The 25,318-nt window shown below is 53.3% G+C and overlaps 1 protein-coding gene and 1 long non-coding RNA gene across 2 annotated transcripts in view; one reads left to right on the forward strand and one right to left on the reverse strand.

Annotated features, from left to right (window-relative positions):
• LOC122375188 (protein Wnt-16-like) overlaps positions 1-25,318 on the forward strand; it is an 82,804-nt gene that overhangs the window by 19,075 nt on the left and 38,411 nt on the right. The window lies entirely within an intron of this gene.
• On the reverse strand, positions 11,326-12,700 carry LOC122375190. Its single transcript, XR_006255358.1, has 2 exons — positions 12,576-12,700; positions 11,326-12,321 (listed from the first exon to the last, which is right to left on the reverse strand). It is a non-coding gene; the product is annotated as an uncharacterized LOC122375190 (long non-coding RNA).

Consider the following 25,318-nt stretch of genomic DNA (forward strand, 5'->3'; position numbering starts at 1 on the left):
GCTCAGCGGCCGTCAGTCGGCTCATTTATTATCGGCCGCCTCCCTACCGCCGTTGCGAGGTCAGGCCACTGTGAGTTCTGTTTGTTTCCAATGCAGAAGACAGGTGCGTGTGGGTGGTGGATAGGTCCCACTGTCTGCGGTGGAAGTTGAATTGATAACGCCTCAGCGCTGCTAATTTGGAGGATTCCCTGTCACTTTGTGGCATGAAAGTGGCATTTCAAACAAAACAGCACTCAGGCAATCCAGCACGAATGTCGAACGCTAGATTTCAGATAACTGAGGCACGATAACATTCGATGAATAACTGAAATATTTGCGGTGTACTTGTATGACAATCTAACGGTGCATTATGACCCGTCCACTTACGCTGTATTTCTATGAATTTCTTAAATTAAATATTTTCATTGCAGAAACTCGCGAGACGCGAGTCGTATTAACAGGGTGCCTATGCCCACCACAGAGATATTCATTAGTCGTCCACTCTAAGTAGATTCCCACGGTGTCCATCCCGGACGTCACAATAGCGTCTGCTGACTAAAAACCCCAAACAATCACCGGCATGAATTGCATTGCGCTGGCTCACAAAGGCATATAAGTGAGTTGCTGTTCCGTGGATGTCAGGCGGGCGGAACAGAAGCCGGCGGTCACCGTAGTCGTTAGACCGGGAGCCGTCGCGCGCGCTGCTGTGCCAGTGCTGCCCCTCCTGGCAGATTGCCCCGCGACAATAAACACAGCGTCCTTGGTGGTCACGGCAGCGGCCGTAGGACCGGTTGGTGCACCTTCCCGGCCAGCGACACTGGTCAGCCTCGTCCGAGGCGTCTCGACCGACACGATGGTCAATGTTGTGATATAGCTGATCGCAGTGGGTGACGCACGCACGCAAAAGGAAGCCTCGTTGTGGTATTTGCCACCTAGCGGTGGCGCAGCAGGTAGGTCAGTGAAGACCTGATTGGAAAAGGAGTGGCTGTCGTGGTGCTTTGAAGCTCAGCGCGGCTGCTGCAAGGTACGATCAGCTGGAAGCCGATGTATGCTGTGGATAGCGCATACCAACGCCGATAATCTCAGGAGCGGTTGGCCGGTGAATGGCGGACGTGACCCGCCTCCAGCTGTAGTGTTACGTGCCCAGTCTACTTCTCCATAAGTAGAGCTCGGCCAGGGCGGTTCTCAGTGGGTCATCTGATGGACCTCCCTCGGTTGAAGGACGCCGTACCAAGTGACCTTGATTGAAACCTCGTCAAGCGCACGTGAAGAGGGCGTGTCAGCCATTAAATGCTGAATTAACCCTATTAGTGGCAGGGGGGGGGGGGTTGTTTTTATCCACCCCTCAGGTTTTTCGGGAATATCTCCGAAACCGCTGAAGCTACGATGCTGAAATTTTCTGACTTTTCCTAAAACTAAATTGGGCACATTCCCTGAAAATTTCAAGTTCATAACTTTACCAGGGGCGGCTCCAGAGCACTGGGAATTGGGGGGTCCTATTCGTGAAGCGAGTCATTTGGGCGAAGATCACGATGCTGCACCAGTTTTACGAACAGTGAATGAAAGGTATCATGTGATAACATATACAGTTATTGTGCATCCTCTTTTGACACGTTTTTGCTATAATAGGCGGATCCAGGCGTCCAAAAAGGGGGGTTATGTTTTACCTCCCAACATAGGTGCCCTGACACCGCCTATGCATTACCAATACAATTTTAGTCGTTCTCTCATAAGAAAATTATAACATAACAAGACCATTACCACCCTTTTTAGAAACAGTACCAACAAAAACCTTATTTACTATACTTTTTGTGTACCCCCAATCTCAATGATCTGTATCCGCCTATGATTTTTGAAAATGCATATTTTTAGGATCCATGTGAATTCCTGGTTCATTCTCTATCGATCGGCAAAAGTTGCGTTAAGATTGGTTCAGAAACCTGGCCGTGATAAACAGTCTAAAATGTATCTGCAATTTGCCCGTTTTTGCCCCCCTCTACCCCCCCTATTGACATTTTTTAATTTTTATTTTTTAGAAATGTAGATCACGTTGAGCGAAATCGAATGCCGTTTGAATTTTGAAAATCGGCCCGTTAGATCTCGAGATATCAAGGGGGGGGGTCGTAAACAGCCCCCCCCCCTGCCACTAATAGGGGGTAGCCAGGAGCCTGCCACTAATAGGGTTAACACCGCATCATCTCTACAGAAGACTGTTAAGTCCTCGTCTGAGCCAACAAATAGCGAGCTTATCTGACGATCAAATCAGATGGACCTGAAGGAAGTGAGCTGAAAGCGAATGCTTTATGTCACATAGTTTCCTGTTTGAAGGGGAAAGATTATGGCAACTAATACCTCTTTAGGCTAATACTCCCTTTGATGAGCCGCATAGGCATTCATTGCTTACTGATCTGATTTACAGTTTCCTCGAAGAACGTTTGAGGTGAACTTTATTGTCCTTTTCAGTGCGCAATTCCCGCAGTTTTTTTTTTTTACTTGATCTATCTAAATCTTCCACTTCCCTTGATAATGAGCAACCACGTTACAGAGTTCCTAGGTCGTGAGGGCATAAGATTCGCGTCACATCCGAATATTCCCGTCACAGCCTAAATACATAATACCTACACACTCGGTGTGGCCATCTCACCTCAAAGACAGCGTGTACTCTGCAGTGCCTCGGATTGCCGGCACGCAGCCCGCCGCCAGGCTGCCTCTCCGTCCGTCAACGGCCGGCTAACGAGGATGTCAGGGCAGCGCTCCTCTCTCATCGCCCTTCACATCTCTGACATCAGACCTCCCTGCATCAGCTACCGTCCGTGCCACCGCCGCTCCGTCGCCCGGCTTTATTTGCTGCGATGCAAAGCCCGATGTTCAGATTCCGTCGCTCGTTATACGAACGCCGATCGAACTGAGGCGAACGGATATGCGGTTCTAGCATGATTGGTAGGTGCTTGAGCTGCTTGTTGGGTTTGCGCGCAGTCGCCTCCCGGACGGTAGCTAGTTAACTGAGATCTGAGCGCGGCCTGCCGACAGCTCAGTCAGCTGCGAGTTGAGTGCCGCCGCCAGGTTCGTTGGCGGCTCGCCCGGCCGTCATCTGGCTGCGGATGTCGTCTGTCGCGCTCGTCATCACAGCGGACTCGGCTCGCGGGCCGGACGGCTGGCACCACACGATCACGCCGGTCCAGAGGCGCCAGAGCCTTTGTTCGACGCGATTTTTCGCCTCAGTGGAGGAACTGTCGATTTGGACTTTTTTGTTTCATTACGTGGTCGTCGCAATCGACTAGACCTGGCCGAGCGGACGACGGAGGGGCTGAGAGCACCTCTTGAGCCGACTCCCCGGCCCACTCGAGTTCTGCTGGCGCGGCGCCTCGCATTGCGGAGTGGCTGAATCAAAGAGGTGGACGAGCACGCGCATTCAGCCGGGCCTATTCTCTATTCTATGCCTAGGACAAACGACGAATTCCTGTTTGTGTCGTTTGATACAAGCGTCGAATCACTGATTGTCTTTTTGCAACCACGGATTTCAGCGATTTACAGCATTCGTGACACCCATTCAAAACGATTGACTTCCTCATCCCGGTGCGGAGCCTGACGCTGTGCACAACAGGCTCCCAAACTGCAGACTAAGCCGTGCCGTTGTATAGCTAAAATCTGCAGTTCCGTCGGTCTGGATACCATCGTCTCTAAAGTCTGGCCCGTCAGCCGAGACAGACCGATGATCAGGCCGACTGATCTGATCGGGTTATCGCCTCTGACGGCTGCTGAGTATAGAGCGAGGTCGCAGTGTCGGACCAACCATGGGTGGCAGACTCCCGGGCGCCGTCGGCCCACCGTGCAGCCGCGCCTCCGAACCGGTGCCAAGGCGCATCCCCGGCTCACCCGTCTCCATTGCCGCCGATCAGTGGCAATTGCTGCGGCCAGCTCGGCGCGTCGCCGACGTCTGCGGTGTTGTTGGGCTGATGGACGAGACAGTGACGGCCTCCCCGGCCGCAGGAAGGTCGGACGCGGCGCCCATCGCGATCTCACGGCGGTCGCACCCGGGCCCGGCTCGACAGGTTTTGCGCCGGGGGAAATTGGAGCGGCTCACCGCGGCGGTCGCGGTGATGGGAGCGGACAGCGCGACACGACCACACCGCCGCGCCGGTGGGAGTGAATATTACAGCGGCCACCACGGCGCAGCGGCCACCATCGCATCGCCCGTACGGCAGGAGCTGCTGGCCTACAATGACTGCAATCGTTTGAATCTAGCCGGACAAACTGCACAAGTAACAGCAGCAGACGAAAAATTATGGACCAATGAAGCGAAACACACTAACAAGATTTAGAAGTCTGACGTCAGAAAGGCTTGTTGCACACAGCGGGCTGTCCTGCAGGTCGGAGCTCTTGATTATTAGTAATACACACATGAAACACGGACTGCTGTGTTCAAACGGTAGTCTAAATTGGACCATTACTTTAACATATTTTATGAGCTAATAACACTAAGATAACACGTTTTGTTTCTTTTGGCCTTATGATGCCGGAAAACTACCTACTTCTGGCCTGAAATATTCACAGCATGTGTCGTCACATTTCTTCGTCTCGTAGCCCTCTCCACAGCGGCTCGCTGGGGTTGTCTGGTCAGCGTTCTCTCGGACAGGCCGCGTCGCTGCCTGCCAGGAGCAGTCGGCTAGCCACGGGCGGCAGGGACTAACCATGTCAGCGGGCCGCCACGCCGCCAGCGTTCCGGTTACCTGCCATATTGTGGCCTCGTTACAGAGACTGCTGGTTGAGTCGACGACGGTCAGATCCGCTGTAAAACTCCGGCTCCAAGAGCTAAATCAACACCCTGCTGGAGTGGGGATAGCAGACTAATGAAGCGCTGCCACAGCTGGGGGTTTTAGACGCGGTCATGCGCGTCTCATTACAGGCCGGCGCGGGGCTAAACGAGGGAGGGTCGCCAGTTGCAGGGGTGGTAGACAGTCTGCCCAACTGCCCATCTCAGTGCTATATAGTACGTATTTGGCCAGCTTGTGGATGAAATCAGTCTTCTGGTTTCGAACCTTGGCAAAGATGAGCATTTCAGGCGGTCGAAGGCTGATTAAGAGCATTCATCCGCCTTGATGTTAGTTGACTGTGTAATGAGACATGGCATCGTCCGATCCAATAATTTACTACCTGACCAGGTGCGGCTAATTAGGTTTGATGCAAAATTAGCGTACCAGGAGTTACGTAAATGGATTTACTCTACCAAAGACATCCGATGGTAAGTCCAGGACTGACTCGTCCACGCTGGTAACATATCGATTATATGTAGGTTACGTTGTATGCCGATTTTGGACTATAGTTGAGTAAAAACTTATTTGTATCCGAAGCGCTTGCAAAAACAACCCATACATGAAACGTTACCTATCCGCTTCCTGAGGTCAAGCTTTTCACAGAGGATATGCTACATCGTATTCCTGCTAGGCATGCATGTCAATATCAGTCGCTCCGTATATTCATCGGTTACCTGTTAAAAACGGAACACGAATGAATATTTAACTCCACCTGACGCCTGGTGCGGTCACCTTCGTGACACGCGGCTCAGCTATCAGCTGACGTGACGCACGTTTCGTGCACCAGAGCAGAATTAGCACGTTATTTGATAGCGTCATCGGCTGATCCGAGGTGCTATTTAACTGCCCCACTTAGCACCTCGAGCACTAAGCGGATATAATGTTTCCTTGTTTTGGGTGGTCTTATTGGCGCAACGATACGAAATAAGCCGCAACGTTGCAGCACGCTGTTGTAAGTATGGGCTGCAATATTGCACAACAGGCCGCAGTTCACTATGGATGACGACAACCCACATTCACAATAGTTTAGTTGGTGTATGGCTACTCAGGTATCTTGTCAATTATTTGCTTAAAAAAATATTACGTTCGAGAACTAGCCGGTGCATGTGCCTTACAGATACTCAAGCGGGAAAAGGACTGAAGGCATGTATTGACTGTCCTTCTGTTGGCCTTCGGAAGAAGAGGAAGAAGGTATATCAAAAACTGTGCCCTCCGATGGAGCAGATAAATCGTGCTCTCTAGTCTCAAAGAGGATATGCATGCTCCATGGCGTCCTAAAAGAACGCGAGCCATGGCATTTCGTGCGGGGAGCCGTTTGATACTGCATACTGCATATAGCCCCGAACCGTTTGATGCTGCCGGTATACACTTCCGAGTGTCGTTCTCTGTGAATGATATCGCACCTGCGCGTGCACTTCGGCACGCTCGCCCAATTCGGGCGAAGGTGAAACGCACGAACTCGGCCAAAGTCCGGGCGCTGGGCGTCGGATGTCACTGGTCAGGTCATCAACTAACTGCAGAGGACCGCTGGAAGCATTCAGCTCCTGCTGCGGCCCTGCCCTCCCTCCTGCAGGGAAGGGGAGGGTCGCGGCCGACGCTTTGTAACGTGAGGAGGTGTCGATAGGAGAGCTCAGACAGCCTAAGCACCCCGCACGGGTGCACTGAATAGCCACCGTGCGAAATTGGATCGAATGAATTTACGACCTTTTGATGCCGTGCTACGTGACACTGCTATGTGGCTACTGAGGTCCTGGCTTCCTTGTGTCGGCTGCCGCTGCTGACTCGATGGAGAATCTGACACCGGCATAGGCACAGAGGGACGCTTCGCCATTTGACTCGTCACAGTGGCACGTGCGCAGAATTCCCCGAAAGGAAGAGCATTGTTATCGTAGGGTCACATCATGATGATAAAAGACGGCAAGGAATATAAGAAAGTGAATTGCGAAATCTTCCGGATCAATGGAAATGCAGTAGCGTGTAGAATTATATTTAAAAGTGGAAAGTCAAGCATCAAAAGGTGTAAAACTCATAAAAGCTTATCCGGACGCTGTTTCTGACGGATTATGATCTGCGTCCCTCCCATTAACTCATACATGTCAAGGAAAATATGAATCACTTTCATCGTATTTTGACGACGAGCAGCGCTCAAAACAGACCGTCTCTGTTCCAATGTCTGCGTGGGCGGCTGTGGCTGCGCCGGCCTCCCTGCCAGGTCGGACGGTTCTGAGGTGGGAGCAGGTCTGATGCACGGTGACCGACGGCCCCGCCCGTCACCACGACTCGTCGGCCGGTGATGGAGCGTGCTCGCGGGGGGGGGGGGGAGGGTCCAGGCCGGGCCGGGCCACCCAAATGGGCCGCCGGACCGCGCGGAGGGAGACGGACGCTGCCAAACACCACTCCCTGCCCTGAGCCCACCCACCGGGCATGAGACCGTGGGGTTGCGGGGTCTGAGGCACTGACTCCATGTGTTTTGCTATTTTTACCAATGTAAATACTGAGCAGCTATGCTTAACTCAGGAACCTTGAGAGTATAGCAGTCCGATTCGGTCCATAATTACTGTACAAATTTCTTATAAGATATTCACATGAACAGGAAGATTTTCGATTTAATTTAGACAGACCAGCTCAGCTGCTCAGGCCTCCAATGCATTATGCAAGGCCAATGAAATTCAGTTTCCTGTGCGTGTAACCACAACCGGCTATCGCCTGAACCGGCTGACCGTGTGTCATTCGTGTGTCATAATGACACCAGTCGGACCGGGTCACGAGACACATTAACCATGGCGTCAAAGGGCCGCCGCGGCCACACGTTATCTCGACCTGTCGTGACCCTCACTCTCTCCCTCCTCCCCCTCCCCTGACCTCCCTTCTCCCAGCCCCGGGCGATGTCAAGGCTGCACGTCCATCGAGTCGGCCGCTGTGGATGGGCAAGCGGTGACTACAAGCGCCGAGCCGCTCCCCGGCTAAATCACGATTCAATTATTCTGTGTGTCTGCATATGAGCGGTGGCATAAGATGAATCGAGCCTCAAAACCGACTGGAAATGCTGCTTTTTCTGAAGACGCCGCCGTCGAATTGAATTATGACAAGCTCACGCCGTGCCACGGCCGTGTTCACGATATACTAAATGAGGGAATGTGCCGAGCGCCCTACCGGCAGGAATATGCATGAGTTGTTGTAGGGGTCTGCGAGCAGTGCTTCACGAGAAGGTAGGTCATGTTTGTGTTGTGCCGCCTACCTCCCAGCCGTGTTTGGATGCAGCCGATGGCACGTGCCTCCGGCCCAGGTACGCACACGCGTGAACGTGCGCCGTGCCGGTCCCGGACTACCGATAGCCGGAACATGTCGTGAGTCAACGACCTCAGGCATGCCTCAGGTAAGCGGACGTGCCGGACAGACCACCGGCACCGCCGCGGTGGCATGTGACCGCTCCGTAAACACCTTCGGTCAGGGATTGGGGATCAGCTGCTGGGCTGAGCTGAGCTCGAGAGTGTGGCTGACCAAAACTGAGCCGCCGCTGAGCTGAGCCAACGCCGAGCTGAGCTAGCCGCGACGATGGCTGTGGCTGGAATTTGGAAGACGGAGAGCCTTGTGGCAGGTGCGTTAGATAAAACCAGCCAGCCAATTAAACCGATCCGCCGCGGCTGTCGGGTCCTACATCGAGTTAATTGAAAACAAATACGCGGACCTATTTGCGTGCGGCGTTTTGGCACCTTTTGCCAATATTTACAGGCATAGGCGCGGGAGCCGGGGGGGCAGTGGGGGCAGCTTGCCCCCCCAACTCTGGAGCCGTGGGGGCGGTGCCCCCACAGCTTTGAGACGGAATACCACACTTTTTTTGCAAATGTTTTCTTTTTTTGTTGAAAAAGCCGAGGGGTGAAAAATAAGTGGCCTAAAACCGGTGAGAAAACTAGATTTGGGGGTACCCTAGGTTGATCTCTATTATGGTGTGCCCCCCAGTCGGAAAGTAGTTCCCGCGCCCCTGTTTACAGGGATTAATGAGTGAAACATTCGGCCAGGTGTCGAATATGATCGTCGGCTGACAGGCGGCTAATCCATTCCCGGGGTATTTATAGCGATGGGCGGCAGACGAACAGTCAACAGCCGTTCTCTCATAGCGCAGATATCGGAGTTGGTGTATGTAGAGCAAACATATGAAAAATGTTTTGTTAAATGTCCAAAATTGTTTCGCTTCTTGATAAAGTGCTTTAAGTGCGGAATATTTAGCAGTCTGGCAGTTGCGTCATCCAGCGTTACATCAACACACACATGTATGATATGAAAACCAGAAAAGTCGTGACAATGTTTTGTGCTGAGACGCTGAGGTCCGAGTTTATGACGATTAAACACACTACATAATCAAGGAACACAACATTTGTTATCTGTTTCTGGAAGCCTGCCATCGTAAACCAAGTCGGGGCATGTGAAGATTGCCAGGATGACGGACCCTACTGGCTTGCTGACAGCGCAGTCTGGCATGTCTGATATAACAGCAGCTGAAACCCGTCCGACATTCAATTCCTCCTCTCGTGATATAACCCGGGAGACCAGGCTATTTATCATCATCGTTAGAAATCATCGTTAGATTATTACCGATTCGCAAATATTTGACCGGTACGGTCAACATTTATGGGTCGCTCCCAAGAGCGAAAGCACACGCCAAAAAACGTCTCATCCGCCATCAATCGCCGTTGCACGATCATCCGGTGAATTGGCAGCGAAATCAGATCTGCTGAATATTGCCAGATGTGGCTCTGAATCTTGTACCGAAGTTGTGTCTTACGGCCTCATTGCCTCTTTCGATGTCCCATGATCCCACCGTCTTTCCGTCTTCCCTTTTGTGCCTATATGTAATCACATCGGTAGCCCCTGTGTGTCATGATCTCGTCGACAGCTCCCGTCCCATGGGTCGGTGTTTCTCGGTCCGCCAGCCTCTCCATCCGCCGACCTGCCCAGGCTGGGGTCGTTCGCCCCACCCCTGCCCCAACCGGCCGCGGGGTCCTTGTCGTCCATTGCTGGCGGTGACAGGTCGGTCCGACTGCCTCCGTGGTCGGTCGGTCAGTGACCGTTTTCGCTGCCCGGGGCACTAGCGCGCGACAGTCGTACTCAGGTCTGTCCGTGAACAGAAGATCAATGGTGGGGTGTGTTCAATCGCCAGTTTTCGCCGGTGTAATCGCCGCCGGTGTAGCGAAAGCATCTGGTTGTGGCTTCCTTAAGTGTGCTATTGGCCTTTGGACTGTTGTGTTGAGGAAGAAGACGTTTGCACCGGAAATGGATAGCCTTATTCTTCCCTAGGTCTGCATAGGCTCAATCACGGACAGACTCGAGTCCGAAATTTGGAGATTACCTCGAGGACCATTTAATACAGGGGTCAGAACTTCGAATATTTGTGTGTGCGTGTGTGGGGGGGGGGGGGGAGACACTAAGATAAGGCAAATTCTTGCGTGTTTCCGCCGAGGCAGACACGCTAATTGCTCACTTCTCCGGGACAGTAACACTCGGTAATGGCCTTCGAGGGAAGCCTCTTAGCGAGCTACGCGTGCGTGAGAGGCCAGCTCGACCGCAAACAGAAGAAGATAGGGAGAGAGAGAGAGAGAGAGAGAGAGAGAGAGAGAGAGAGGGGGGGAGAGAGAGGGAGGGAGGGAGGAAGGTAGAGAGAGAGAGAGAGAGAGAGAGAGAGAGAGAGAGAGAGAGAGAGAGAGAGAGAGAGAGAGAGAGAGACGTCATCACCGTCCGCCGCACGCTTCTCAGAATGTTCCCAGCCGCTGATGGACTTTTAACGGCTGATATGAGTCACATTCCAGTGAAAGACCGCCCAGAAGAAGTCCAGCCAACTTTTTAGCTGCTGAGCTCTGCCATTTGGCGCGGTGTGAATGTGTTTGGATTGTGATCATCTTCACCTTGTCACTGTTCCATTAACAGAGCGTTGGGTTCGACTGGTCCTCTCACCGACGTAGTTCGACTCTGGTCGGTCTGTGGGCGGTGGGAGGCGTGGAGGTGAGATGTGAGCGAACGGGGTGCGAGAGGACGAGCGAGCACCCACGGCCGCCCCCGGCACTCTGCCGCAGCCGTGCACTGAGAAACACTCAAGCCTATCCATGGTTCTCGGAGACCATGCAGGGGTCGTTCTGGTCTTGTATGAGAGCCTCAATTGGGGAGAACTTTGTTTACAGTTGTTGGTCTCCAGTTTGGTAAAGTTCTCAGGTTTTTCCCGTAACGTTCTCGAGTGAGAATGGTGTGCTATCTTGAACGAGAACTTTGCCCGGATAAGGTACTCTTATACTGCGGGATGATCTCCCATGAGAACCTTTACCAGGTCATGAGATCATAAACGAACACAATTCCCGCTCATAATATGATCCTGTATGGTCTCCGAGAACTTTACAACTTAAGAGCGCCGGCTTTCCTGGCACGGCATTCGCGCTCACGACCCATTCCCCCCCCCCCTCCCCTCCCTGTAGAGCGCCAGCTTTTCATGGCACAGCATCCGCGTTCTCGATCCTTCCCATTCCCTCCATGCACAAACAAGGTAAAGAACAGGCATGTATATTTATTATGTCAGATGTCAAAAAACTCACTCTGGAACAGAACATGCGATGCAGTCATTCGATGCGAACATTTTGTTTCAAAAGCTGCCCAAACCCTTTCGCGTGCCGCCCCAGTCAGTACCGACCGGCGTGCTGAGTTTCAACTGAGTCGTTTAGCAAGAGACCATAATATCTCCCGGTGCACGACAGCTCAGTCCCTTTACTTTACTTTTAACACGGAATGCAGGTAAGTGCAAAAATGCATGTCAAGCGGCGCTCCCCATGGTCCACAGACTGTGCGAACGATGTACAATTCAAACACTGTTAAGTACAGGCACGTAAAATAGTTACACAGACACAGACATTAAAAAGTTAATACAGGTAAAATGTATGGGCTGGCATGTGAACACTACCGACGGGAGTCCATGCGAGACCGAAGTCTAGCCATAGGAGCGGCGGAGGCGACGACAGCCGGTTGGCCGCTCTAGACAGTTTGCGCAGCTGGTACATCTGGCTGGGGAGGAGCTACTCCAGCATGGCAGCCTGCTGACTGCTGAACCATGAGCGCCATCAGACGCTCCAGCTGCTCGTTGTCTCCCATCACCGGTACGAGCGATCCGACACGACGGTGTTAACTTATGTGCGTCTCTGAATCGGTGTCGCGCACAGGGTCAATCTCACTCGCGTACTGGCCACGCATATTATCGATTACACCACTATTTCACTATTTCACTGTGGCCGGACCGTCTCGGCGAACACGCCTCACCTCACCTCGCGGCACTCATCTGTGTTGACACCAGCGCCGCTCGGACGATACTGACCCTCGGCCGCTCGGCCCGGCCCGGCCGGTCAAGGTCGTTCAAGGTCACGGGCCACGGCTGTCAAGGCGCGACACGCGTGACCCAGGCCAGGACACAACAGGGACATTTTGGCGTTGTGCCCGATGAGTTGCCTCAATTCGGTGTCCAACATTGAGAGCATCGTCTCTACGGCTTCTTGCTCTGAAAGGGAGAGTAAGACAAATATTAGAGAAACGGCAGAAACGCTTAATTTCTGAGCCATATCCTCAAAGCACACGGATTGGTATTTAAGCAGATTTTGCTAACACTGGCAAACAGATGGCAATCGCAACCTATATCCCAAAAATGGGCAATGGCACACAGATTTTGCCACCTCCCAGAGTAGGTAATTACCTTTGCTGTGGTTACTTTCAAGCTGTTAAGTGCACACAAAAACATACAGAAAACAAACTCACCATGAGACGTTCGCGCTGTGCGCCAGACACCAACTCGCGAAAGGAACAACCACGCTGCCGGCAGCCTTCGCAGTGCTTTCGAGAAAGGAAGGACCGGAAGCACTGAGGCATTATAGAGATGTTCCTTAGGGATATCTATTTAAAGTGGTTTGAACTGTTAAAATCGATAAACATCGTGTCATATAGTAAGGCTCTTTTTCATTAAAAATTATTTCTTCTACTGAAAAATACATGTTTTATTTTTATCAATAATTGCTATTTTCCTAAGCGAAAATGGAATCGCAGCACTTCAAACTGCTCTACTCTTAACACAGCGCCACCTACGCCTTTAGTTTCCTTCTGTGCTGACATCTGTCGTCAAAACACGTCAGCTGCGAGAACTATAAGGAAAAAAGTGAGAAGTTTACCATCCTTTCTGACCGAATGACTCCTGGTTCGAATCTCACCGCAGACCGACTGTTTGCGTTACACGGGTAGCTAGACAACTTCCAGTACTAAACTATCTCGGTCAAGACCAAATCCACTCCTGAAACCGAAGTGGAGACCATGCACAGTTCTCGGGAAAGACCAATTCCTCAAAGCGGCAAAATGGAAACCATCGAAGGTGCTCAGGTGAGTACTATCAGTATAAGTTCTAAAATGTGTTTCTCAGTGTGAGCTGACAGACGTGTGACTGGCTGGCCGTGGGGGAGGCGCGGGCTTTCAGAACGCCGCCTCTGAGCCTCGTCAATCGCCACGGCGCAAACAATCGGCTCCGACCGCCCCCGCGCACAGCAGCGCCAGCGATGCGCCGCCAGCCGGGCCGACGTCGGCAGATAGGGGGTATCGGCGCGACGCGGCCCGACCTCGCGCCGCTGTCAGAGGTCAGAGCCGAGAGAGGAGAGAGAGACAGGAATCGGAGAGGAAAAAGAGAGAGAGAGAGAGAGAGAGAGAGAGAGAGAGAGAGAGAGAGAGGAAGAGAGAGAGAGAGAGAGAGAGAGAGGGAGGGAGGGAGAGAGAGAGAGAAATAGGACAATGGAATTGAAGATAAGATGTCCCTAAACATTTTTCACCTAGGATAGAAGCTCCAGAAGTGCCTAATTATACCATAATCTCACGATTCTTCGTCCGACGATATGCTAATGCTTTCCATCATCGTTTGTCAGCGAAGACGATGGTATTTATCCGCTCTCCAGATACGGAGTCGGTGGAACACTAATGGCTTATCTAAAGAAGTGATAAATATCAGCGGAGAGGTTGTTTGTTCTCTTTGGAGGGCAAAACAAACACTACATTTGTTGTTTATTTTCAGCGTAAATGCCCCATTTTGTTTGAACATTGAAATGTAAATGCTATTCTCGAAATAACTTTCATATGAGCTCATGAACGAAATAACCTCCGTAATTTAGTGCGCCCTCTTCTCTGGCCCCCGTCTACCCGTGCTGGCGGAGTTAAGGGCGCAGTGGTTCCGGGCTTGTGTCAGAAAGGCGGTCGGTTATCTGTCAGCCACGACGACCTCGCTGCGGTAGGTGATGGGTGGGATAAAGTCATTACTCGCGGCGCCATCAAACATGCTTTGGTGGGATAAGCTCAGTGCCGGTAGTCAGCCTACTCTCGAACCGAATAATGATATCGGAGAAACATCTGTATCAAAGGAATCTTACAGGGAATGCAGGTACAAACCGTTTTATAATGTGTCTCTTGTTTACAAAACTGAACATGAACAGCCCTCACTCATTCCTCGGCACTCACAACACGTTGTCATCCAACTCTCAGCAAGACAGAGATTCACGTCAGCTCTGCCAGGGCGTGTCACGCCTACTCACGGACGTCATTGCTAACAGCTTTAAACACTGACAGGGAATGAGGAAGGCGGGAGAGGAGCTTGACATCAGCAAACTCGAGGTACCTTCCTTCCGAGACCACCGAAAGGATAGGAGGGGCTATCCCTCTGCAACAGCCGTGGCATCGCTTCCCACTTTGCCGTAATGACGAGCGTCAGCTCTCTGAAACAGAGCCGATGCTTCCAGCAAATGACTGCGATTCTTTCTGTCGCTGCAGACTCACTGCAGGCTGCAGTGACACCGTGTGCCAGCTTCGGGGTGGCCGCCGGCCGGCTTGGTGTCCTGGCGCCCCGCGGACTATTGCAGAGGTCGACTGATGTCGAGCACATATCTATCCGAGCTGCAATGTTTCGAGGCTCGGCAAGAGGATGGGAGAGAGAGAGAGAGAGAGAGAGAGAGAGAGAGAGAGAGAGAGAGAGAGAGAGAGAGAGAGACCGAGAGTGAGACTAAAGCCGGCCGGCGACGCGTCACTATTTCATTATGAGATAGTGCTGGTCGTGAGTACTTGGAGCGAGTGCAGGGCCGAGCGGATGACCCACGCGCTTTTAGCACGAGCTGTGGCAGTAAATCGCTCCGGACGGGTGGGAGGGGTTGGAAACGAGGTGGGACGGTGCTTACTTTCTCGACTTCCATTCAGCACTCAGCATTCGCCATTCAATGTGTAGCGGACTAAGCGGCACCGAGCCGACCGAGCCCGGCCGTCGTAATGGCAACTGCCGCCGTGTCACCGGAAATGGATGCATTCACACTTTGCGCGCTACACTGCCGCAAATCTGCGTAAGAATAGAGGCCCGCCATTGAGCCGGAGGTGGAGTTTATTTTACGAGACCGAGCGCCGCTCGAACCTTGAATCATCCGTAAACGTTCGGCCCGGCCGGCGTTAAATACGATCCAATTAGGCGGCTGGATGCGGCACGGTTGGTGGTGCTGAACGCACTCGGTGTGCGCCCGTAAGTTATTACCGGGGAGATGTTTTGCCGGCTGTTTCTAGGTACCCGAAGAGAGGGTCGGCTAGTTCTTCAGAGTATAGTTAGTCTGAGGGTCTCTCGGGATTTGTTTATTTTTCAAAGAGTTATTTTTTGTTGAAACTAGGGAACGGTCAGCTGTAATGCAGTTTAGTTTTCCTAAGTGGTGATTAACCAGATAGGGAGTTTCTAACAAAAAAAAAAAGCTTTTCTCAGGCTTTAAATGTTAGGGTTGCGTATTCTTTATAATTACGTATCGGTTTTAAGCGACCACGACCGGGGTCTGTCAGCCAACCGCTCACCCAGTGACCACCCGTATCACTACCCGGCAGCCGCAGTCACGCAACGCAACCGTACCGGAGCCCAGAGCCACGCTCGTTCCTCCAGTGTCCGCCACAGCACGGCCGCGGTCTGTCACTGTGTCAGCGTGACCTGTCACTATCAGTATCGGTGTCAGTAGGACCTGTCAGTGTGTATCACTGCCTGGCGTGTCCGACAGTCAGTATCAATGACCATGACACCTGTCACAGCAAGAGATAGTGATGGTATTACTGGCCTCGGTGATGGATGCAAGTGACAGAACTGGGCTGAACATTTTCTCTCTCGGACTGATTTTCCTACCCATATTTCGTCCTAATTCGTTCTCGATTGTAGAGTATTTGTGGCTCGATCGATACCTGAGCTGAATGGCTCTCTGCAGGCCGCTTTCATCTAAAGAGCCTATCTAAATTGGCCAATCGCTAAATGAAAATGGCCATTCGTCGAAATAAACTAGAGAGCTAAAGCTGTCGGCCCTGATTTGGAGCGGCCCATCCGGTGGGACGCCCCCGTCTCCGATTTGTATAGCGACCCTGGCGACCAGGACCAAACGGGCTCGTGTCCTTCGATGGCGCAGATCTAGGAAGGACAGATGGCTGGTATCGTGAAGGAGTCATAAGACCGGCAGGTGCGCGCAAGGACCAATCTCCACGGCGTTGACCGGCTAGAGCGTTAAAAAAATGATGATAGACATCTAAAGTACTTGATCAGTACCTACTATCCGTACTCCCTGCTGACCTTTTCGGAAGTCTGAGTAGAGTTACCTTAAAGCGGGGTACACATAGACAGCGGCAATGAAACATTTAGACGCTGTGGTGCCCCAGTTCAGTTTCTTCTCAGGTTCATAAACGTGTCCTCTTCTTGGTATATTCGGTAAGTGCAATGAACATTAGCCCTTGTTGACTCGTGTTGTTTGCTCAGCGTCGGCTATAAATTATCCGAGAGCGTGACTGCTCAACACTGCAATCTCGCCACGAAAACAGCGATAATCGGTTGCTGGTGCTCCTCTCCTGCTCGGAAGTCCGACCGATGACAATCGCAAAGCTCCTGTGGCGTCGAGGTTGCAACTATAGGCGGCAGTCGCGGTTACTGACATTGGCTGTATCAAACATACTCGTATATTGAAATCAAGTTCCGAAATCGTCTTCGAACTTATGTATAATGTCAGAATTAATTTTGTCAAGGCCAAGTTTATTGATTTATCTTATTCATAGACACCTTTGACTTTAATTCCTGAACTGGGTGACTATTGTGCCTGGCAGCTAGCACCAGCGCGGTACCGCTGTTTTGACTCCTCATCGGCCCGTTCTCTATGTCCCTTGGCGACGAGTCCGGCGGCCGGGGAGCGCTGCCGCCCAGAGTCGTGACGCGGCGGCCAGTAGCTGGCCGTGTTTTTGCCCCTTGTCGTGACTGTCCGTAAGCTGGCGTCGTGGACAGGCACGCTTGGCCTGTGTCAGGTACACAGTCACACAGGCGTCTGCGGCTGACCGTTGCGCAGGTGACCCCTTTGTGGGAGGACGGAGACGTGCAACAGAAGGGGCAGAAAAAGGAGAAGTTGCGTTTGCTGTGTCTACTAAACAGGAATTCTTGCCTGGTCAGATTGCTGATTCAATACGTGCCGTGAAGCAGGAGGAGAAGTGTGTTCAATTTATGTGAGGTCCTTACACCGCTGTCTGCAGCCGAGCCAGCTCTGAGCTCGCCAACCGCCGTTGCTGCGGCGCCGCGAGCTGCTGAAACACGTCGCGCCCGTTGTCCCCTACACTGCCAGCCGAGATACAGATGCCGAGCGTGGCAGCAGTCTTGAACGTAAAACGTTCGTTGAACCCTACTTTGCAGGCGTGGTCAGCCCCACAATAATAGTGTGATCGGAGAGCATCATTCCAGTCGTGGGCGTGTCTTTGCGGCCGCTGTAACCGGGACGAGATAGACAGAGGCTCGTCTCCCCTTGTGGCTTCCCGCAGTTGACTGGAGCACGCAGCCCCGCTACAGACAATGGGCCATTCCGGCTGGTCTGCACTCCGCCCCGCTGCTGATAGACAGGTCAGGGATGCGACGGTGGACGAGGAGACGGAGGAGAAGGAGAAAAAGAAGGAGAAGGAGAAGGAGAAGGAGAAGGAGAAGGAGAAGGAGAAGGAGAAGGAGAAGGAGAAGGAGAAGGAGAAGGAGAAGGAGAAGGAGAAGGAGAAGGAAAAGGAAAAGGAAAAGGAAAAGGAAAAGGAAAAGGGGAAGGGGAAGGGGAAGGGGAAGGGAAGGAGGAGAAGGAGAAGGAGAAGGAGAAGGAGAAGGAGAAGGAAAAGGAAAAGGAAAAGGAAAAGGAAAAGGAAAAGGAGAAGGAGAAGGAGAAGGAGAAGGAGAAGGAGAAGGAGAAGGAGAGAGAGAGAGAGAGAGAGAGAGAGAGAGAGAGGGGGAGAGGGAGAGAAGAAGAAACGACCAGAAAAAATGGCCAGAACTGACCCTTATTGAGGAAATGGGGACATGCCTATGTGTGCAGAATAGACCCGAGACGGGACCGCACAACGGTAGGTTTCACTTGGCTACAGCATCCTCACTCCTCAGTATCCTGCAGCCTGGTCAAGTAGGGCCTCCCGCAGTTCTGTGGCGAACCTCATTAGACTCGGGAACGCCGGGCCGCTCAGTGTGTCACCGACACTGACACTGCCTTGGCACTTGCACAAATGACACGCCCCCCCCCCTGAGGAGGGGGCACAGACGGCGCGCTGTGTACCTGTCCAGGTGTCAGATGCCTGTCGGTCGGGCCCGGTGATTAGTGGTCATTACGACTCCGTGTCCCGGCTGGGTAATGAGCTGGCTGGCCAGAGAGCGGTGCAGCGCAGCCCTGCCGGGTGGTGGCCAACTCTCCACAAGGCACTGCATGGTGAGATGCTGCACTGGTGCCGCAGTTCAGGGTCTGAAGTTGAATGGTAGAGTTGTTGCAGTTGAGCAGCAATGTGTTGAACTCCGTGCTGCAGTATAGTTCAGTTACGCTGTAGCTCAGAAGTTTGTTGTTCAACCATGGTCTCGCTATTTGATGCTCATAGGGAGGCTGCCGTCAAGGATGGCCCGTCTGAGAACATTTCACACAACACGTTGTGGATAGATACTGGATAGAGATGCGTGGTACGTCGCTCGGGTCGCGCATGGTACGATGTGGACGCGTAAAAATGTGCCGGCGTGATGTGGTGTGGGGGATGAACCGGTCGGCACCGCTCCCGCAATGCATTATTCAACAACGGGCTTGTCCAGCACATAACATGTAGGAGGCCATTCATCTTACTCCAGTCTCGAGCCAGTCCGTTGTTGAAATTCCATCGTTTAGATGTTACACTGTGAAACGCGTGACGGCTATCAGTTACATCTCCCATGCCTATCTCGCTGCGGGACAGGTTTAAGGTTGCGTTTCTACCTAACTTGTCATGGGCCGGTTTCACAACTTCCTTGGCTTCCTTGGTTTTTTGAATTCCTTGTTCCGCCCATGCCAGATGCCACAAAGCACACTGTGGGTCGAATGTCCATCCCATGTACCCCATTCCCTTTGCCAGGATCCGACCTCTGAGACTGATGACACCACCAGCCCGCTGGTAGCGGAGGAGGTGGCGGCAGAAAAAGGACCTGTCACTGCCTCCTGTCCTGTTCCTGGCACCGCCGTGGCAGCGACAAGACAGGTTTAGCACGTGCCTGACGCTGGTCCGCCCCAATAAACCAGCAGGTCTCACTATAGGCGGTCCCATCTACAGGTATCGCAATGTCCCTGTCGGGAGGGCCGACTGATAGAGAGAGAGAGAGAGAGAGAGAGAGAGAGAGAGAGAGAGAGAGAGAGAGAGAGAGAGAGAGGAGATTAAATGAAATAAATAAGATCAAATCAGATCACTGTACGACGACGCTAGTGGAGGGTCCGAACGGCTACCTAGATGAGGGGCGTGTCCACGTCGTCGGAACGACAGAAACCTTGTTCCAGTTTGACTGCAGACAGTGTCTTTCACCCACGCTCCATTGCGCTGGTGTATCGATTACCAGGCTACTCTTGACCAGAACAAGTATGGGCATCGGGAGGCGTTTTATTTGGCTGCTATTGCTAAGACTAAGCCGATACCTACAGCGAAGCTTTGTATCGCTGCAGTAGAGCTACTCAAAGGCTTAGTCAGTGAAAGCCCTTATAACTTGTGAATACAGTCCGGCTGTCAGTGCGGAATATCCAGTCGGTAAGCAGGTTGACGTATAAGGAGCCGGTGACCCTGTCCGTCGGCCATTCGTCCATGAGCCCGGACGGCTTTGGATGGCCTGCAAATCTGTCTGACCCGGCCGGCGACTGTCGCGGGTTCATTGATGTGCCCGCTCTGACCGACTGTAGCCGTGCCGATGAATGGGCCTCTGTAACCCCCCCCCCCTGACCACACCTGTCCCCCATTGCTTCAAAGGCGGTCCCGGTCACCGTATAATCCTGGCCAGCTCAGCGACCGGTAGCCGTTTATGGCGCGGTCAGCGGCGAACGCGGTGTGGTCAGAGCGCTACGAACGTCGCACGCCAGCTCATTTGAAACTATTGGCCGGCGCAGCGCCTGGCTAGTCGGCCGCGCCCTGTGTCCGATTATATCTCGGACATAAACACGGATAGTAGGGGCGTGCTTCAGCTGGACAGCATAATTACCCAATGTTGTGCTTAATTGAGCGGGAGAGTCCTCTCGACCCCTTGGTGGGCTCCGCTCGCCCGCGCAGGCCCGCCCAGTCAATTCTACGCTGGGGTCAGCCAGGGCTCATCCCTTGGCCCCTGACAATAGACAAGCAGTGTCAGAACGGCACGCGACCTTCAGGGAGCGACCCACAGCAGGGTAGGCCAATGGGCACGGGTCACGTGCCATAAACTGTAGCTGCACGCTCTGTTAGTAAAAAACAAAAGGCTTTGCGCGGTCCTGTGTATAACTCTGAAATCCCCTGTGAGTTAGGTCTGGATGTGGCCGTGTGTTTTGGATGCTGCATGGACAATGGCTGTGACCTGAGCTCACCCCTGCCGAGGCCCGGCTTTGGATGGTATGAGCTCTCACGAACCTAAGTGGCCCACCGTCACTCTCCTACGGGCGGCGAGAAGTAATGGTGATGAATGAAGCCGGCCCGGTTCGAGGATTTATTATCCAAACATGTGGCAAATATTCGTATGATGGATATGGCCATCATCCGAGAATTGTTTGAGGAAAACCTCCGGGGCCGAGAGCCATCGCTCTGGGCCATTCTTCTCTGACGGAGGAGGCGCCGTCAGGAAATGTGCTCCGGCCTCCAAATTGGAGATAAATCACCGCCGATTTCGCACCATTCTGCTGTCTGCTGGCTGAATGGGGGCCAGCTCAGTCACCGGGGCGTGCGGTTGTTACGTCGGTAATGGTGGTAACCGCGGTCACCGCTGCCAACGGTCTCTGCACCGGGGTGCCATCTCAGGACCGCTGCCTGCCAGAGCCAGAGTCCACCTCAGCTCCGTCGCAGTCATCCGTCACCTGTCAGCGCCGCACAGCGCGCATTTCGAATAATTAGGAGCCGTTTAAACGATCTAGCCCATAATCTTTTATCCATGGAAACTATGTATACTGACAAATAGACCGTCAAGGACAGCGAATTTATAAACGATCATCGATTTCACCGTTTTTTTTTCTCATTCTGACGATTTGGGACGGCGAATAATTAACAACAATTTTATACCTACCTACTTCTCTCCAAAGATTTTTGCATAGGCTCATTTCCAATAATGGCGGCCACAGGAGTTTGCTGGGACCCGACCTCTGAAGCCACCATTTGAGCACAATCCTGCAATTGGGCACTGTTTGCCTCTGTTTGTGAAAATAAATTACTATAAACCATTGCTGGTTTACTGTAAGTTTTACCCAATTAGATAGAAGCTAAACGCCGGTTTTCCTTGCACGAACACACGATGTTTGGAGTTGCGTGCGACTCTACCAAACCGCTCGCTGTGCGGCGCTGGCTCGGCGGCCCGGGGTGTTGCGCCGTCTCTCACAGCCTCATTAGGACCGGGGACAAGACGTGTCGGGTGTTCAGTGAGCCCGGCGATCGGTCACCGGCCGCCGAGCGCCGGCCAAATGGGACGGTATCGGCGTACCATCGGCACAGCCGGGCGGCCCGCAGCGCATCATTCATCCTAGTCAGCCGCGGTGGTGTGTCGAGATGGGTCTTCAGACTGTCGGAGAAGGTCTGGACTCCTGAGACAGCCAGAGAGACGGTCTGGAGACGGTCTTACAATGTTCAGGGCTTTGGGAGTGGTCCTCAGACTGAGCCTGACTTGGTAGTGCAGGCAAAAAGCTCTGATGTAGGTTACATAGAACGCTGTTGCTAGCGGCTGCTATGTTACTTCATTACCATATTATCTTTGAATCATGGGGTAGAACTTAGTTAACACCTTGATTAAAACTAGAAAGTGATCTGTCCTGCTGCGTGAAATATTTACCGCGCCGAACAATAAACGTTTCTTACAACCTCTGCATCTTCATACAATGCTAATGAACCTATTGACGGCAGAATCGCTTGATCTGAGCACGTATAAGGCCTGCAACATTGTTATCCATCGCTGTATAGCATGTTCAGACCTCCAAATTGGTGGTCTGCCCATGACATTGCAAGATCTCTGCTGTCATCTTGACTCCAGGGCCGACTGGCGGGGTAAGTGTTGGGGAGGGGACGAGAAGCCACTCCTGGCTCAGCGGAGTGGTCGTTCGCCGGGTCAGTGCAGTGGTCCGGAATTCAGCGCGTCTCGGCAGCAGAGGACTGCTGCAGACCTGCTCACGCGCCAGTTGCACTCACCAGGCTCCCCTACACCGGCTCGTGTGGCCGTATGCGGTCAGTGGCGCCTGGAGAGCGCGCTGTCCGCGCTCAGAGGAAGGCGCTGTCGGTATAGGGATTCGTGCCTCTCTTGCGTCACCGACCCGAGCTCAAAGAGCAAAAATTCAGCGCTGGAAGTGGGCGTGTTGATCGAACGTTGCAAATTGGTGGAGCTCCTAAATCAATTACCTTGTATTATCTTTGTCGTGATAAATGTTGCCCGGCACCGGTAACCTGTAATTGACGTTAAAAGTTTCCAGATGGTTTTTGTCTCTGTCGCGATAAGCTGGCAGCGATTTATATGAATGGACTTAGCCTTTGTTTTCGGCGAGCGCACCTGTCAACATGGAAGTGATCGGAGGGATGTCATCTCGCCGACGGGACGCCTCTCTCTGTGGGCCTGCTGAGAAGGCGCTCCGTGTATCTGACACACGTCGGGCTACGCCCCCGGCCAGTTGTCTGTCGGGAAACGCCTGGCAGAACAAAAACGGTCGCAGCCCGGCGCCGCCAGCTTCAACCGGCGCGCTCAGATGCCTATCGGCCGCCGGCCGAGGGTCGTTTTTACCAGCTCCGCTCATAAATGGGTGGTGAATGGGCGCATAGGTGTCGGCGCGGTCCGATTTATTCCACGAGAGGCGGTCTAGCCGGACCGCAGTGCAGCGCCGTCAATTCAGTTGGTTTTATCTCGGGACAGCCTACTCCTTTGTGTCGTATCCTCATATATCGTGGCTTTTAGAACGTTTTGTGGTTGAGGCCTATCATATTAGAACGCTTCTTATACATTCATTATCTTCCTCTCATTGATCGTTTTATTCATGTCTTGCGTAATGTCTCTCGTCCCCATTTATAATTCCTCTATCTAGTTTGCTACTGCCCTCTCCCCTTTCCTAACCCTCTCTCTCTCTCCCTCTCTCTCTCTCTCTCCCTCTCCTCTCCCCCTCTCTCTCTCTTTCCTTCTCCCTCCCTCCCCTCTCCCTGTCTCCGTGCGCCATGCCATGGCCCCACGCTCACGACACCAACCAAACAGGCCCCGGGCGACAGGTCACGACCCGCGATGGCCGGCGGATAACGGCCGCGTGCGTCGTGCGTCGCGACTGGCGAACGAATGCCGATTTCTCTGCGCACAGAGCCGTAATGCCTTCCCGCAGTATACGATCGGGTCGCTGCCGGCTCTATGCTCGAGTGAGCCCTGTCCAGCTGTATTGGCTGTGATTGCCGCCTGCCTGCCTACCCCGGGTCCGCCTGCCACAGCTCATGGCTGAGCGCGAGCGCCACCCATTACACCACGCAGCTTGCCACACCAATTCAGAGGTCTAATGCGCACGTATCTAACCGGCCACCCACAGAGTGGTCTCTGATAGCGACATGATACGGATCTCACGACATGATAGCGCGAACGATCAGGGCAGGCTGGTCGAATAATGCTACAATGTCATATACCGGATCATCCAATCCTTTCTTGCTGATCGAGTTTGTCTGTACTGTGAGTGCAACCATGCCAGGCCGTGTACCCAGTGGAGAAGGACATCCGTTGCTTGTGTCTGTGCGTGTCATCCTGATGCCCATTGTCTTTCTAGCACTGTGATGTCGAGCATTGTTGTTGCACTGCCCGCCTCCACCGCGCCGGTAGCTCACAACTCAGCCGTGCCGGGTCGCTTGCAGTTGACCAGCTCGGCAGCGGCAGCTTCCGGTGGCCGTTTTTGTGGTGGCTGGCTGTTCCTGCCGGAGCGGCGGCGCGCTCAGAGGCTCCACGGCGCTCACCGGCCGTCTGTTGTGTTGAGTCTGAGCCGGCGAGCACACAAACAGAGCTCGCTGGCGGGCGTGGGGTGTCGTCGCCGGCTAATGGATGGCCGGCCGCTCGACCGGTAACCGGAGCGGGCCTGTTTGGTCGTCGGTGTGCGGCCACTGGGCCGGGAGGCGTCGGCACCCCGCCGGGGACACACCGAGTCCGACAGACGGACACGGGCGGCCGCCGGGTCGCCGAGCCACCCACTCGGCCGCTTCAGGGCCGCGCAAATAGTGCGGTGGTAGTAGCGGAAACTACTGGCTACCGAGTGCTGCACCGCGAGGTGGTTCGACCGTCAGAAATCTGGGGAAGCCGACAAGAACGAGTGAGAATTTCTCTAGGAATGTGCGAAGTCTGGTCATTGGTCTGACGTGCGTCAATCAGGATGATTCGACGCGCCTGTATTGGCCCATCCAGTCACCTGCCTTTGAGATCACATATAGGATAGGCGTAGCAGGCTCAAGGACCGGGAGGGATAACCACATGCGTTTATTCACCACGCCCGTCGATTCTACATTTCTTCAGCACCAGGCTGTTGACGTTGCAAGTGCACACCGCAAACTACTGTCAGCATTCTCGCCCGTGCTGCTGACGCTAAAGGGTTAGAACTGCAACACTTACCGTCTCTGCTGACATGGTAATCGTTACCGGCATTAGTCTCGCAGTCCGACGCGTGGTAATTAGAGGAGACAGGTCAGATCTGGATGGCACGAGATGGTGCGTGAGAGCCAGAGAGGCAGGGCAGGCTCGACACTGAGTTATGCCAGGCTTAGCCTCTTGCAGATCCCTTAGGAGTAGAATTACTCGAGTGAGAAACTGCATACGGCCAAACTGTCAGAATTAGTTAGTGAACGACTTCTGCGCGGGAGCTGAGCGAGTTGACGTTAGCGGCCGGCGCTCGCCGCCTAGCCTCGCGGATCATTCCGGAACGGTCAGCGCACGTCCGTCTGTCGGCAGCGCGGGATTGTAACGGTATAACCGACATCGGGCCGGCTGACCGACCGCCGGTCGTGAGCCCCGCTGCTGCCGCCCGGAA

The sequence above is a fragment of the Amphibalanus amphitrite genome, unplaced genomic scaffold, assembly GCF_019059575.1.
Source record: "Amphibalanus amphitrite isolate SeventyFive unplaced genomic scaffold, NRLGWU_Aamphi_draft 001792F_arrow, whole genome shotgun sequence".
Classification (NCBI taxonomy): Eukaryota; Metazoa; Arthropoda; class Thecostraca; order Balanomorpha; family Balanidae; genus Amphibalanus; species Amphibalanus amphitrite.